Genomic DNA, 12832 nt, shown 5'->3' with positions numbered 1-12832 from the left:
ATGACCTCTCCTGGTAGTACTAGTGTTAATAACGTCTGTGTCAGGTGTTGAGGAGCGAGGACACACTGATGAGAAGCGGGCTACTGGAACAAGAAGGCATAAGTGGACAAGGGATGAGAATAGGTAACTGTTGAAATGCCATTACGCATGTAATCCAGGAGAAAGGGACATTATATGAAACAGATGTGGAATCTCTGGATTACTGAACACCCAATGTCTGGAGTAACGCTGAAGCAACTAGTAACTCAGTATTTCAACATCTGGAAGAAGCAACTGCTATCACAATTAGAGATGGATGAGGTGCAACACAAATGCTACAGTAAGGGGAAGCCAGACCATACATGGAATGCCATAACCACACGCCTGACATAGTATACAGAAAGATCTGTGTCGGGTATGCCTTCGAAGTACCAAGGTCAAAATGGGATACGCCTGCCAGGGTAGTTGAGAATGACCAAGCTAAGATCCTGTGGGACTTCCAGATACAGACAAACAAACTAGTGATGGCTAACCAACCGGACATAGTAATGGCGGACAAGCAAGCAGAAAGCAGGAAGACAGCTGTAGTGATAGATGTAGGTATACCAAAGGATAGCAACATCAGGAATAAGGAGCATGAACAGCTCGAGAAATACCCAGGGCTGAGAGAGGAGCTAGAGAAGATATGGAAGATGAAGGTAAGTGGTCCCTCAGGGCAGTAACCCACAAACTAAGCGAGTGGCTACAGCATATCCCAGGAAGGACATCTGATATCTCTGTCACGAAGAGCATCCTAGGAAAAGCAAAGATGCTGGGCATTACCTTCAAGCTGACTTCATTACTACTTAATGTACTGAATGTGCTGTCATCTCTGAAAAGCACAGAGTTGCTCAATGGCTCCACGGTGCCAGGCAGTGGGGACAGGGCCCACTTTAGGACACTCAGGCCACCCTCATGAAATCTGCTTCTGATTGTTTGCTCAGAGACATTCACACTAGTGGCCTGCTTACAGTCTTTTTAGGGCTCTAGCAGTGCTCATCCTTTTCCTCCTTGCACAAAGAAATAAATATCAGTCCCGCTGGTGGGTTAAAGGCCTATTGTAGCCAACCTCTACATAAAGGAAGGGGAAAGAAAGGCTCTTGGGTCTTTTGTCATTCCTGGACTGTGCCATGCGCATTGAAGAGAAGTTTACTGGAAACCCACACACACAGACCAGTACCTCCTTTTTGACTCCCACCACCCTCTAGAACACAAACTTGTAGTAATCAGGACCTTACAACACCGGCAGAAAATGTTCCCTCTAAGCCAGAAAGGAAAAAGAAGGAACACACAATTAAAACATGCGGTTATCCTAATTGGGCTTTCATCAAGTCAGCAAAGAGGCACAGAAAAGAAGATCAGACACCAGTTAGGGAGGATCAGAAAGACAGACGCAGCAACATTACCATTCCCTATGTTGCCGGTTTCTGAGAAAAACTCAGGAGAGTTTTCTCCAAGCACGACATCCCAATGTACTTTAGATCCAGTCACAAACTCAGACAGAAACTGGTTCATCCCAAAGACAAAACTCCTGAACACAAACTTAGCAATGTGGTGTATGCTGTACAGTGTAGTGAGGAATGCTCAGACCTCTACATTAGAGAGACCAAACCGCCACTTCATAAACACATGGCACAACATAGAAGAGCCACCTCCACGGGACAAGACTCGGCAGTCCATCTGCATCTAAGGGTCAAAGGTCACTCTTTCAAGGATGCCAATGTTCACATTTTGGACAGAGAAGACAGATGGTTTGAAAGAGGAGTAGAAGAGGCCATTTATGTCCACTGTGAGCGACCATCTTTGAACAGAGGCGGGGCTTACGGCTGTCTGCCATCTATAATCCAGTTTTGAGATCCTTCCCAGACGCCTTAACGTCCACTCACATTGTAGGCTATCTGACCTCAGGAAATCACATGATAGGGTGGTACCAGGTTTCACAATGAGCTCACCCGAAACCTTGGCTGATTGTGACCTACACCCGTTTTCACACCTTGTCTCGTGTGATAAGGTAGAGGATCATTAGGGTGTCCATTGTCCCTCTTGGGGGGATACTCCCCTAGGGTTTAAATCAGGGACTCTCCACCATTTGACCCTAGAACTAAAGGTTTTCGGATGAGAGGTGAAAAGTCTTCAAGCAACTTAAAGAAGTCCAGAGGCTTTTCTTTCCAAGCTCCTTAGACTACGATGACCTGGATGACTGAGAACCTTCACAGACACTTCTTGGGTCTCATTTCAGGGGCTCATAAGTATTTTTGTCACTGAACAGTGACAACATTTTCTCAACATGGACTTTCTGGTTTAGCAAAACTGTGTACCTACCCTTGTCTGCCAGAAGGATGATAATGTATTGACTATGTGGATGGCACAACACAGAAGAGCTAACCCGTCAGGCCAGGACTCCGAAGTCTGTTTTATTTTGTTCATTCAATGATCTTGGTTCACACCAAGGATCTGGTCTCTCAACACAAACAGAGTAACATAGTGTACGCTGTTAAGTGCCAGGAGGACTGCCATGATTTATACATCGGGGAAACCAAACAACCTCTGGCTAAGAGGATGGCACAACACAGAAGAGTCAAGGAGGCCATTTACATGAAAAGGGAAAGACCATCTCTGAATCGAGGACGGGGCCTAAGGGTACATCTGTCACCATCTTACAATGCTGTGATTGCAGCCATTCCCCAACTCTCTGTGAATGGTACTCATTGGCCAATGATCAATGGTCTTTGATCAATGATCAGTGGTCTTTGGTTAGTGGTTGTGGATCAATGGTCAGAAAAATTTGCATATTAATGATCAAGCATCTGACCTCCCAGCCCATTTGTTCATTCGGTGGGCTAGTCTCAGTCATTATGCAAATGTCCTGTTTATAAGGTTGGGGAAACCTGCAGTCAGCTGAGACTGAAGAAGTCACCTGGATGACGAAATGTTTCTCACACTGACAACGTCCAGATGAACAGAATGAACTGTTTGGGGTTAAGTATTGGTTACTACAATGCTAATGTGGAGCCTTCAGGTTGTGGAGAGGCAGTATATTGACTGGTAGTTCGATGCTGCTGTAAAATCCATCCATCCATCCATGTGGCCCACGCATGGGCCAGCACAAGGCCAGTTGCAGACACACTGGTGGTCCTGTGATGGCCCATGTGTGGATTACCTTTGGCAAACCTGATGTGGGCCACCAAAGGGCCGTCATTCTTTGCGGTATGTGGGGCATGTGTAAGTTGTGTGCAGCCACGGGCCAGTTGTAGACACACTGCTGGCGCAGAACAGTTTCAGCTCTGGCCATAGATATCAGCCTAATGTGTACCTTAATCAGGGCCAGAACATGCAAAACAGTGAAAAAGTAATATGACGAAACTCCGTTCAGACAGTGAATGGCCTGACTCTCATATAGTGCTTTTCTAGTCTCCCGTGCTCTATACAACATGCCACATTCAGCCAATCACACACTTTCCCTAAACTGAGTGCTTCCTAACTACATTCATACACATTCACACTCTTGACATGCAGACTAGAGGAGCCAGGGATCGAACCACTAACCTTCCGATCAGTAGGTACCTCCTGAGCTACAGTTTTGGATATAGTGTACAGTCACAAACCTGTCAAACCTGCATTTGAAACGTTGGCTATCATAGCAGTATAGTATTGCAACATGGCATTTGGGTCTTCTAACTAAAATAGGAAAATAGCAACATAAATAGTGCCATCATTGCCAGACATGGCCCACATCTGGTTGACATGACACCGGTCAGTCAGCAGTGCAAGCTTGATGCCAGATCCAGGCCAGACCTGTTTTCTATGGTCCTGGGTCACAGACACCAAACCACAATCAGGCCAGACATGGCATGCCATCACATAGACAGTGCCATTTGTGCCAGGCCTGGCCCATATCTGGATGACATATGTCTTATCATCCCAGACGTCTGCCAGCAGTGCTGGCTTGATAACAGATCCGGGCCAGACCTCCTTGCTATGTGGGTATAGGGCAATAGGCAGGGCACACCCTGGGTAGGCGCCAGTCTCTCACAGGGCTATGGTTTTGTACCCTTGTGGGGATTCGTCATGTGCAGGTGTTACCCAGTGTGGATGAGTACCTGCTGTTACTCATCCATACTAACTTGCACTCATGTTCTGAGGCAAGATTGTGTAGTATGGGGAGCCAAGCATGAGGAACCTTGCAGCTACACTGTCCAGCTGCTAACTCTATATCTAGATAAAGATACTGTATATAGATATAGGCATAGATATAGGTGTTTTTAGAATCATTCAAAAAGTGCAAAATTGCTACAAAGCATAAGTAATTTATATTTGGCAATATTGCTTGGCCATCTAAGGGCTGTAACTCTTAGAACATACTTCATAGGGAGAAGCTCATCGTGAGCTTTGAGTAAAAAACAGATCTTACTCGAAACACCTACGGAAAAATTTAAATAGGTGTCAGTCCTGGTAGCTATTCTGTGGAGTCACCCACAGTCAACGACCCTAACATGACATCACTGAGTAAAAAAGATTTTCATTCTTTAATTAAATTGGAAATAGTTGCATTCATTTTTATCTTAAAGATTCAAACTGATGTCCATGTTAGAAAGAGACAAAGAGACAGTGGTAGTGCCCCCACCCCCATCCGCTGCTTTACTCCCGCTCTCCTTTTATTTATTTTTATCATCTGTCTTTAAATGACACATGGTGCTTGCATGTGTGAGGGGCTCCATTTAAATAAGGAATGAGACAATAAAAGACAAGCATCTTCAGACATGAAGCAGTGAGGAAGTATCCCAGTCAGCTGAAGATGAGAGGTTTTTTTTCTTTTGCTCTTTTGTGTGTCTGCCTCGCATCACTAATAGTACTGTTTACCAGTACATAGTAGTGTGAAACAGCAGATGTCTAACAAGCATGAGACAAAACATACCTGGTAGACCACACGTCTAACTATCTGAGTTCAGTTCATAGTCTTGCATAGTTCAAGGGAAGGGACATCGTCTGACATTTCCACTGTTTGTCCCATAAAATAACAGATATTGGGGGTACTGCAGCTTTGGATATTGGATTTCTTTCTCAGCCCTGCTTTGGTGGACACTTCCTAATTGAAGTTATTATTGTGGGAAAAAAGGAACCTGGTAAGAAACACAGGAAATGTTACAATGCATTTAAGTGGGCCATGTTTGCAGAGTGAGAATCATCTGAATTATTCCCATCTCGTTTGTCTCACATTACAAGGAACTATTTTATGTTGTCATCCCCAGTTTTTTTTTCTGTGGATATTATCACTTTGGCAATTGTGTGAGCCACTGGAGTGAGTGATTGTTGAGTATGGCTCCTGGGTTTGTTGTTGGGGAAACAATGAATTTTATTTGATTTGATTTTTCTCCTTCAGAGAGATGCATCGAGAGGATTTTCCTCAGACCACAACTGCCCTCTGTCAGGCTCAGAGATGATATGCCCCCATGAAACAAACAAACAAACAGATCACTGCAAATGATCTTTGTGTGTGAGAAAAACACATGGCTGCACATGTTAGTGTGAGTGTCTTTTTTCCACATTGTTTGAGCCTTCTTATTTCTCTGCCTGTGCATGTGTGTGTGTGTGTGCATAAGGCTGGGGACAGATCTGTCCTCTAGCTGGCAGACACCCAGTACAGCAACAGCTGGGCCCCAGCCCGTAGACGCAGAAAGGCCCAAGCTGCAGGAGAGGTCACGGGGGCCCAAGATTTTCCCTTGGCCCCTCAAAGCACTTTTAATCTTTACTGTCAGCTGTTTCTAACACACACACACACACACACACTCTGATACATATCCATATTGATGAGCAAAAACATATTACTCGTATAAAACCCTTCATGTTGTCTTTAACACTGTTTGCATTTGATCGCCTGTATCACTGTCTGCTGTGCCTTCAAGGCTCCGCTCGCCTCGAACATGAAGAGGTCAAGTGGATCGTCGTGGGGCAAACATTTGTGTCAGTTATTGGGACATGTGGAACCACCAAGGGGTCATTTTGACTTCTTGTCATTTTAAAAATCCTCCCAGTCTGTTAAATTAAAACCCCATCATCTCATATCTCACGACTTATGGTGTGTAGGTGTGTAGGATCAAATGGAAAAAAATATTACCACCTTTACCTAAAACTGCTATACATTTACCATATACATTAATATAAAACCACTAATGCAGGCAGCCAGGTTGCCTAGCAACGATTGTTTACACTCATTGTTGTTTACTGTAACGTGAGCCAGAGCTAGCTAGATACGATTGATAAATAAATATGTAGGGAACTGTAGTTAGATAAAACATGAGCAATTACTGCCACTCTGACTCCACTCAAATGGGATTTTGAGTCGGGACAGAGTGGCATGAAGTGTGTGACCGAACGCGTGGAAAATGGGTTCCTTGCTAGTCTGAGCAGCCAGGAAGAACTAATCCGAGCAAATAAAGGGTGAAATCCAGAGCACAACAGCCAAACGGGTTCAGATCTGAGACTAAGGAGGTAAAACGCTGCAGGCTGAGGTGGAACAGCGTGAGGGACTGCAGGTTTGGTAATCGGAGGCAGATGTGGACTAAATGATAAACTCTGACTATTCTACTTTCTACAATAGTTATTTAAAATGTGACGTCAGTTTTAAGATGTAGCCAATCAGTGTTTAGCCTGTTTCACAGTGAGTGCTCTGTTTTTATACTATAAGGCCAGCTCATCTGGATCCATACTGGATTTATTTTGGACCCATTTATGGAAGGTTATTTTGTCCCAGTATGATCTCATGCTTCCAAAACACCAAAGCCAAGTCTAGCTGACGGGCATATAGAAAACTCCATAAAGTCTTGCACATTAGTAATATGTTTACATTTTCTGATAAATCTTTACATGAACAATGTGGAAAGCTGACCTCATGAGTTAAATGTGAAACAGTTATTAGTAATTGAAATAAGATCTATATTCATCTATCAGTGAAGACGGATATTGGATCAAATTGAAAATTGAAGCAAACTGTTTTCTGTAAATCTCCTTTGCCAGAAATTCAATTCAAGGTCACCAGATCCAGTCCTAACTATATGATTTATCAAAAAAAAAAAGTTTAAAGCCTAATTTTAAAGTAGACAGGGTGTCTGTCTCTTTGCCTCCCATTCTACTTTTAAACACCCTCAGAGTAAAACAGCAGTCTAAGAGAGCGAAGTGGTCTAATGGGGTGATGAGGTACTATGAGCTCTTCAAGAGGGGGCCTGATTATTTAAGACCTTGTATGTGAGGAGCAGGATTTTGAATTCTGGATTTAACAGGAAGCCAAAACAGGAGAAATCTGCTCTCTCTTTCTAGTCCCTGTCAGGACTCTTGCTGCAGCATTTTGGATTAGCTGAAGGCTTTTCGGGGAGTTTTTAGGACTTCCTGATAATAATGAATTACAGTCGTCCAGCCTGGAAGTAATAAATGCATGAACTAGTTTTTCAGCGTCACTCTGAGACAGGATATTTCTAACTTTAGAGATGTTGCGCAAATGGAAGAACGCAGTCTTACATATTTGTTTAATATGTGCATTGAAGGACATGTCCTGGTCAAAAATGACTCCACGGTTCCTCACAGTGTTACTGGAGGCCAAGGTAATGCCATCCAGAGTAAGAATCTGGTTAGATACCATATTTCTAAGCTTTTCAGGACCGAGTACAATAACCTCAGTTTGATCTGAATTAAGAAGCAGAAAGATAGCGGCCATCCAGGTCTTTATGTCTTTAAGACATTCCTGCAGTTTAACTCATTGGTGTGTGTTATCTGGCTTCATGGACAGATAGAGCTGGGTGTCATCTGCATAGCAGTGTAAATTTATGCTATGTCTTCTAATGATGCTGCCTAAGGGTAGCATGTATAATGTAAACAGAATTCACAGAAATATTATTACATCGTTAGCTTCATAGCATAATTGCCTAAGTCATTTGACTAAGTCAATGACTTAGGCACTTATGCTATGAAGCTAACGACATTCTCTATTCAAAAAAGAGTAAATTAATAATTAGGTTTAAGCATCAAATATAAAATTAGGATTCCATCTTTTAATCAAAATTCAGCTTGATAAATGATAATGAAAGAAGTAAACAATTATGTATATACATATTTTATTTATCTGAGGTATTGACAGAGATAGATGATTTTCAAGATAAATATCATGGTGACATATATCCACATCCACTGGATTCAGATGGTCTTACCTGATGCCACTGTAGTGTTTTTCTTTCTCTATTATTCACGCACATGCCCAAACCAGTGTAAATATACTGCTGATCAAACTAACACTTTTGGGGTTGATCAACTCTAAATGTATTTTTAAGGAAAATTGATATATGGTGGGTGAAATCATCACACACACGCACACAGTTATATCCTACACAAATATGACAACCCAATGTCACCTGGAGTTGTTATGCTTAGCTTTAGCCACAACAAAGAATAGTTGTATTGACTGTTCGCACACAAGGTGGAATCTCTCAATATGTCACAATCTACTTAGCTGTCCTGTATCTGCTTACAAACAGGCATTGATTGAATGATCCCAGTTTACCAAGACAAAATAGAGTAGTTCGTGCCATGAATGGCACCGAGGCATGGGCAAGAGAGAAAGACAAAGCAGTACTGTACATGCATCTTTATTAAGCATTCTGTGTTTCCTTGTGCAGTGGGGGATGGAGGACTGACAGACAACAGACAAGCAAGATAAGAAGAAAAAAAAACAAACTGACGAATGCATTAATTTTCAGCTTTTAACATTTTCTTTATCTCAGATATTTCAGATAAAAACTCTGAACCTGCAGAGTCTGTCAAGTCTTCAAATGGGCAAAAATAGAAACAGAAGCCCTACAGAGAGAGAGAGAGTGTGTGTGTGTGTGTGTGTTTGTGCGTGTGTGTGTGTGTGTGTGTGTGTGTGTGATTCCCAAAGGCCAGGATGGATAGCTTTAATTGTCACTGTGTGTCTCTCTGCTCATTCTTCCTTTTCCTTGAAACCAAATGAACTGCTAACATTTGTTTTGCAGAGGCGTGCTGTGAGTGGGGAAGTTGTAATTCACCAAAGGAATTGAAGAATGGCAGCAGAGTGCAGATAATAAAGCTGCAGGTGGAGTACTTTCAATCTAAGATAATTGTCATAATCAGCACTTGCAATTTGGAAGATAATAATAATAATAATAATAATAGTAATAATAATAATAATAATAATAATAATAATAATAATAATAATAATAATGTGTATTGTGCTTGCCATTCTATTATTAATTGTGATTGTTTCCCCCCAGGTCATAGTTGTTGATGTAGACATAATAGTGGTGACAACTTATTAACAGCTTTGGCAGTCAGTACGTATGAGGCAAGGTACAGCTTGCATGCATGCATCTGTGCATGTGTGTGTGAGCGTGCGTGTGCACACGTATGGAGATTGGGTGGGGAGGGGTGTGGGGGTCCCTAATTTGCACATATGGAAATGCTTTTTCTCACCGCGTCGCCTTCTCTGTTGCGGCCAGATGGAATTAGAGAGTGCTCAGAAGCCGTGAAGGCAAACACATCAAAAAAAGAAAAAAAAAAAAAAGGGAGGGGGGGCAAACAGAGGGAAGCAAGCAGGAAGAGCAAAGTTGGTCAAGACAAAGAAAGGACAAATTGCTGCTGCTTGTTTTCACCCTCCTCATCTTCTGTCTGCAAGAGCAAACTTGGAAAAGAGAAAAACAGAATTGTCCTTTCTGTTGAAAGCCGTTACAGATGCATACCTTGAGAAAATCTAAATGGAATCACTGAAGTGGGAATAAGCTCATATGTCTTTTTAAGTTCGGGGTTGGCCGGGGGCATTGTTATTTTTGTGTAACAAATAAGGTGCTCAATATTCTCTTGGCCCAAGACCAACTTTGAGCTTGAACTACATGTCTAATAACACAGTGGTAATTACACTGTGCACTGTTTTGGTCAATCAGAGAGTCCCAGAAATACTTCCAAGTCCCACTGAAGGGAAAATCCTGCTGTAAAAGGACCTTCATCTGAAGAAAGACACAAGTATATGTATGACATGTTTACTTTATTAGAATTTACTTTATTTTTTTATTGTAATTTACAGTCAAAGAATTAGCTAAAAGCAAACCAGGAGCCTCCACTGGTGGTGTACAGGATTGCTTTCACAGTGAGCTTTACAGGTGAAAGGCACTTGTGAGTTTTGTGAGAGCAAGAACCCTCTGGTGGTGGCTCAAGAGATCTCACATGGTGGAAGCTGTGTTTAAGTTCATGCAGCTGCAGTGGGTTACAGTAATGTGACCAGAGTCGTCGTTAACATGAGCAAACATTAGTTATTTAAAACGCGATGCTCACAAAGATGTCAGAGATTAACCTGCTGAATTTGAATCATAAAATCATGAATTAAATTGTTAACAGAGGATTTTTTTCAACATCCACACAAAGCTATTCATAGAGTATATGAGTGAAACACTTTTTACTATCATAATCCTGTTTTAACTGTTCAGTGTTGCAGTAGAAAAGAAGAATTTCTTGTTGCATCATCTTCCTAAATGAAATGACACAGAACAGCGATGTGTATTTATGTTCAGCCTCTCGTGGATTATGCATGAAGGTGTGCACGTGCTGGAGTGAATGTTTTATTTTTCAATGCGAGGCTGAATCAATGTGCTCCCTCTCTCTATTACAGGCTCTCTAGCCTTCTGCCTCCTTGTGGGGAGGAAAGTGTCTTCAGTCCAGCTCCATGCAGCTCCATTCACAAACTACCATCCGAGGATCCTCCTCAGGGAACAGGAACCTGTTTTGGAGTCTCAGTTAAGTAACATATTTTAGCCTCTTAACAGCCACCCAGACCTGTTTAGTGTCAGGAGGGGGGTCAGCTGTACCCCTTTCAACTGCATTTTCATCCACATCCACACCAAATAGAAATCTTAGAAGAACTGCATTTAAATAAACTTTACACAACAAGTAAGGAAATTTGTGTTTGATCAGTTATTGTACATTGTGTAAATGCCCAGCATGCTCTCATCCAGAGACATGAAATACTGCATGTACTGATACGACCTTTGGCACACCTCCATGCTCTGTCTTCAGCAATTTCTGAATTAGATAAGTGGCCCTCTATCAAAGCGTAAAGTCTTTTTCAGTTTTACTCATTGTTTTAAACTTCTCACCCACTGTTTGGATTCATCCAACAGAAACAACTTGGGTTTGGATTAGGCTGTGAAGCAGACTTTTAACTGACTGAAAAGTCTTCTTATAGACTGGTGACCTGGTTCCAGTGTACCAGTGCAAATCTTTTCCAAATTCAAGTTCAGTCCTAGTCCAAGTGGCTCCCACAGTGAAGTCCAGTCTGCATCTTACTCTGAACCTGTTGCCTATTCCACATTTTGCTCCACCCACCTCCTTCCTCCAAAACTTCAGGTAAAGTGTCTGTTTTATACCAAGTCTCAATTTTGTTTCTTTTCTCCTTTATCTAACCCCAAATGTAGTCTCTCATCCAGTCCCAGTCTTAACCACAGAGCTACATTAAGCTAAATCACAGCACCATACTTAGTTAAGCTTTGGCTACAGCTCAGTTCTGTGATCAGTGACATAATCAGTAATCATTGTTAGTCTCAGCCTCTCAGTCTAGTCACCAGATTCATTTTAGCCCCAACACTCTAACCCAGATCTCAGCCTGAGCTCAGAGTTTAGCCCAAATGTTGTCTCCTTCTTATGCTGAATCCAAGTTCTTTGCGTCTGGCCCTATAGCTCCAGTACCAGTGTCAGCACAGCCACAGCTGCTTTGTATTTGCCCCTCTATTCTACCCCAGACTTCAATTCTTCTGCCAGGGTCATAATTAACATTTCAGCGAGTGGTGGAAAAGGCCTGAAAGCCCTCCTGCCTTCAAAAATGAAAAACGGCAACACTCAAGTGCTTCAATAAATTCAGATGGTCGGGGGTGGTAATTAAACATCTGATTAACACTTTCCTCCCAGATTTTCCAAAGTTTTAATGAGGGGGTGCCTGTGCAGATGCGTGTCTGTGTGTGTGTTGAGGGTTTTCGTAGTAGATCCATATGCTCGTGTTAACCTTTCATCTTCTGCTTCCTCGTCCATTCTGGCAGACTGCTTAACGCAAAAGAAAAACAGACCCTAATGTAATCTACAACAATGCATTGGACCAAAGTTTGGAATGAGACTACACTTTATATGAACTCTTGAATGTCTAAATGAATCCAGAGCTGCTTTCTGCTTGTATTTCCCTCTCAAATTACAGAGAGGAATACCTGTGCCAAAGCCTGTCAGGGAGCTTGTCTTCATGCTAATTTGCAGTTGTGGATATTATATTTCGACACTGCTATGATGGATAGTGGGGAGCCAAATATTGCAAGTATGAGTTGTGTGCTGTCTCAGCTAAAAGTGGGTGTCACTGCAATGTGTTGTGCTACAAAGAAGAGAGAAATATGTTTTTGCTGAGTTGACCTTTTCAAGATGAATTTGGGGGCCACATAAACTTAAAATATATCGCTCTCACGTTGTTTTCTGCCAGTGGTTTGTTAATTACTTTTTAGAAAATGCTGTCTTTTTACGTTTTAGGTCTTATAGAGGTGAAGTTTTAGGCCATCTGTAACGTTTCTTCTACATGTTTTGTTTAAAACACTGCTGTTAAACAGCCAGGCAAACTTCACACGCCTTTTTATACCATCATACTTCTCTACTGGATCACTTAACATTGACTACTGTTGTGTAAAAGATGCACCCAAGACTTACACCATTCCACAAAGGTTGAAAGTTTTTTGTCTTCCTCCCCAAATCCCAAATTATTCACCTTATTGCATGTTTGTATCACTTTACT

General features: G+C 42.0%; 1 pseudogene; it reads left to right on the top strand.

Moving 5' to 3' along the window:
- The first annotated feature begins 527 nt into the window (after window positions 1–527).
- On the top strand, window positions 528–2044 carry LOC146611515 (uncharacterized; annotated as a pseudogene).
- The last annotated feature ends 10788 nt before the right edge of the window (window positions 2045–12832 follow it).

The sequence above is a fragment of the Diplotaxodon limnothrissa genome, linkage group LG19, assembly GCF_057381915.1.
Source record: "Diplotaxodon limnothrissa isolate DT_005_m linkage group LG19, D_limnothrissa_male_GT1.1, whole genome shotgun sequence".
NCBI lineage: Eukaryota > Metazoa > Chordata > Actinopteri > Cichliformes > Cichlidae > Diplotaxodon > Diplotaxodon limnothrissa.
The sequence above is the reverse complement of the archived record's forward strand: the minus strand, read 5'-3'. Positions and strand labels throughout refer to the sequence as shown.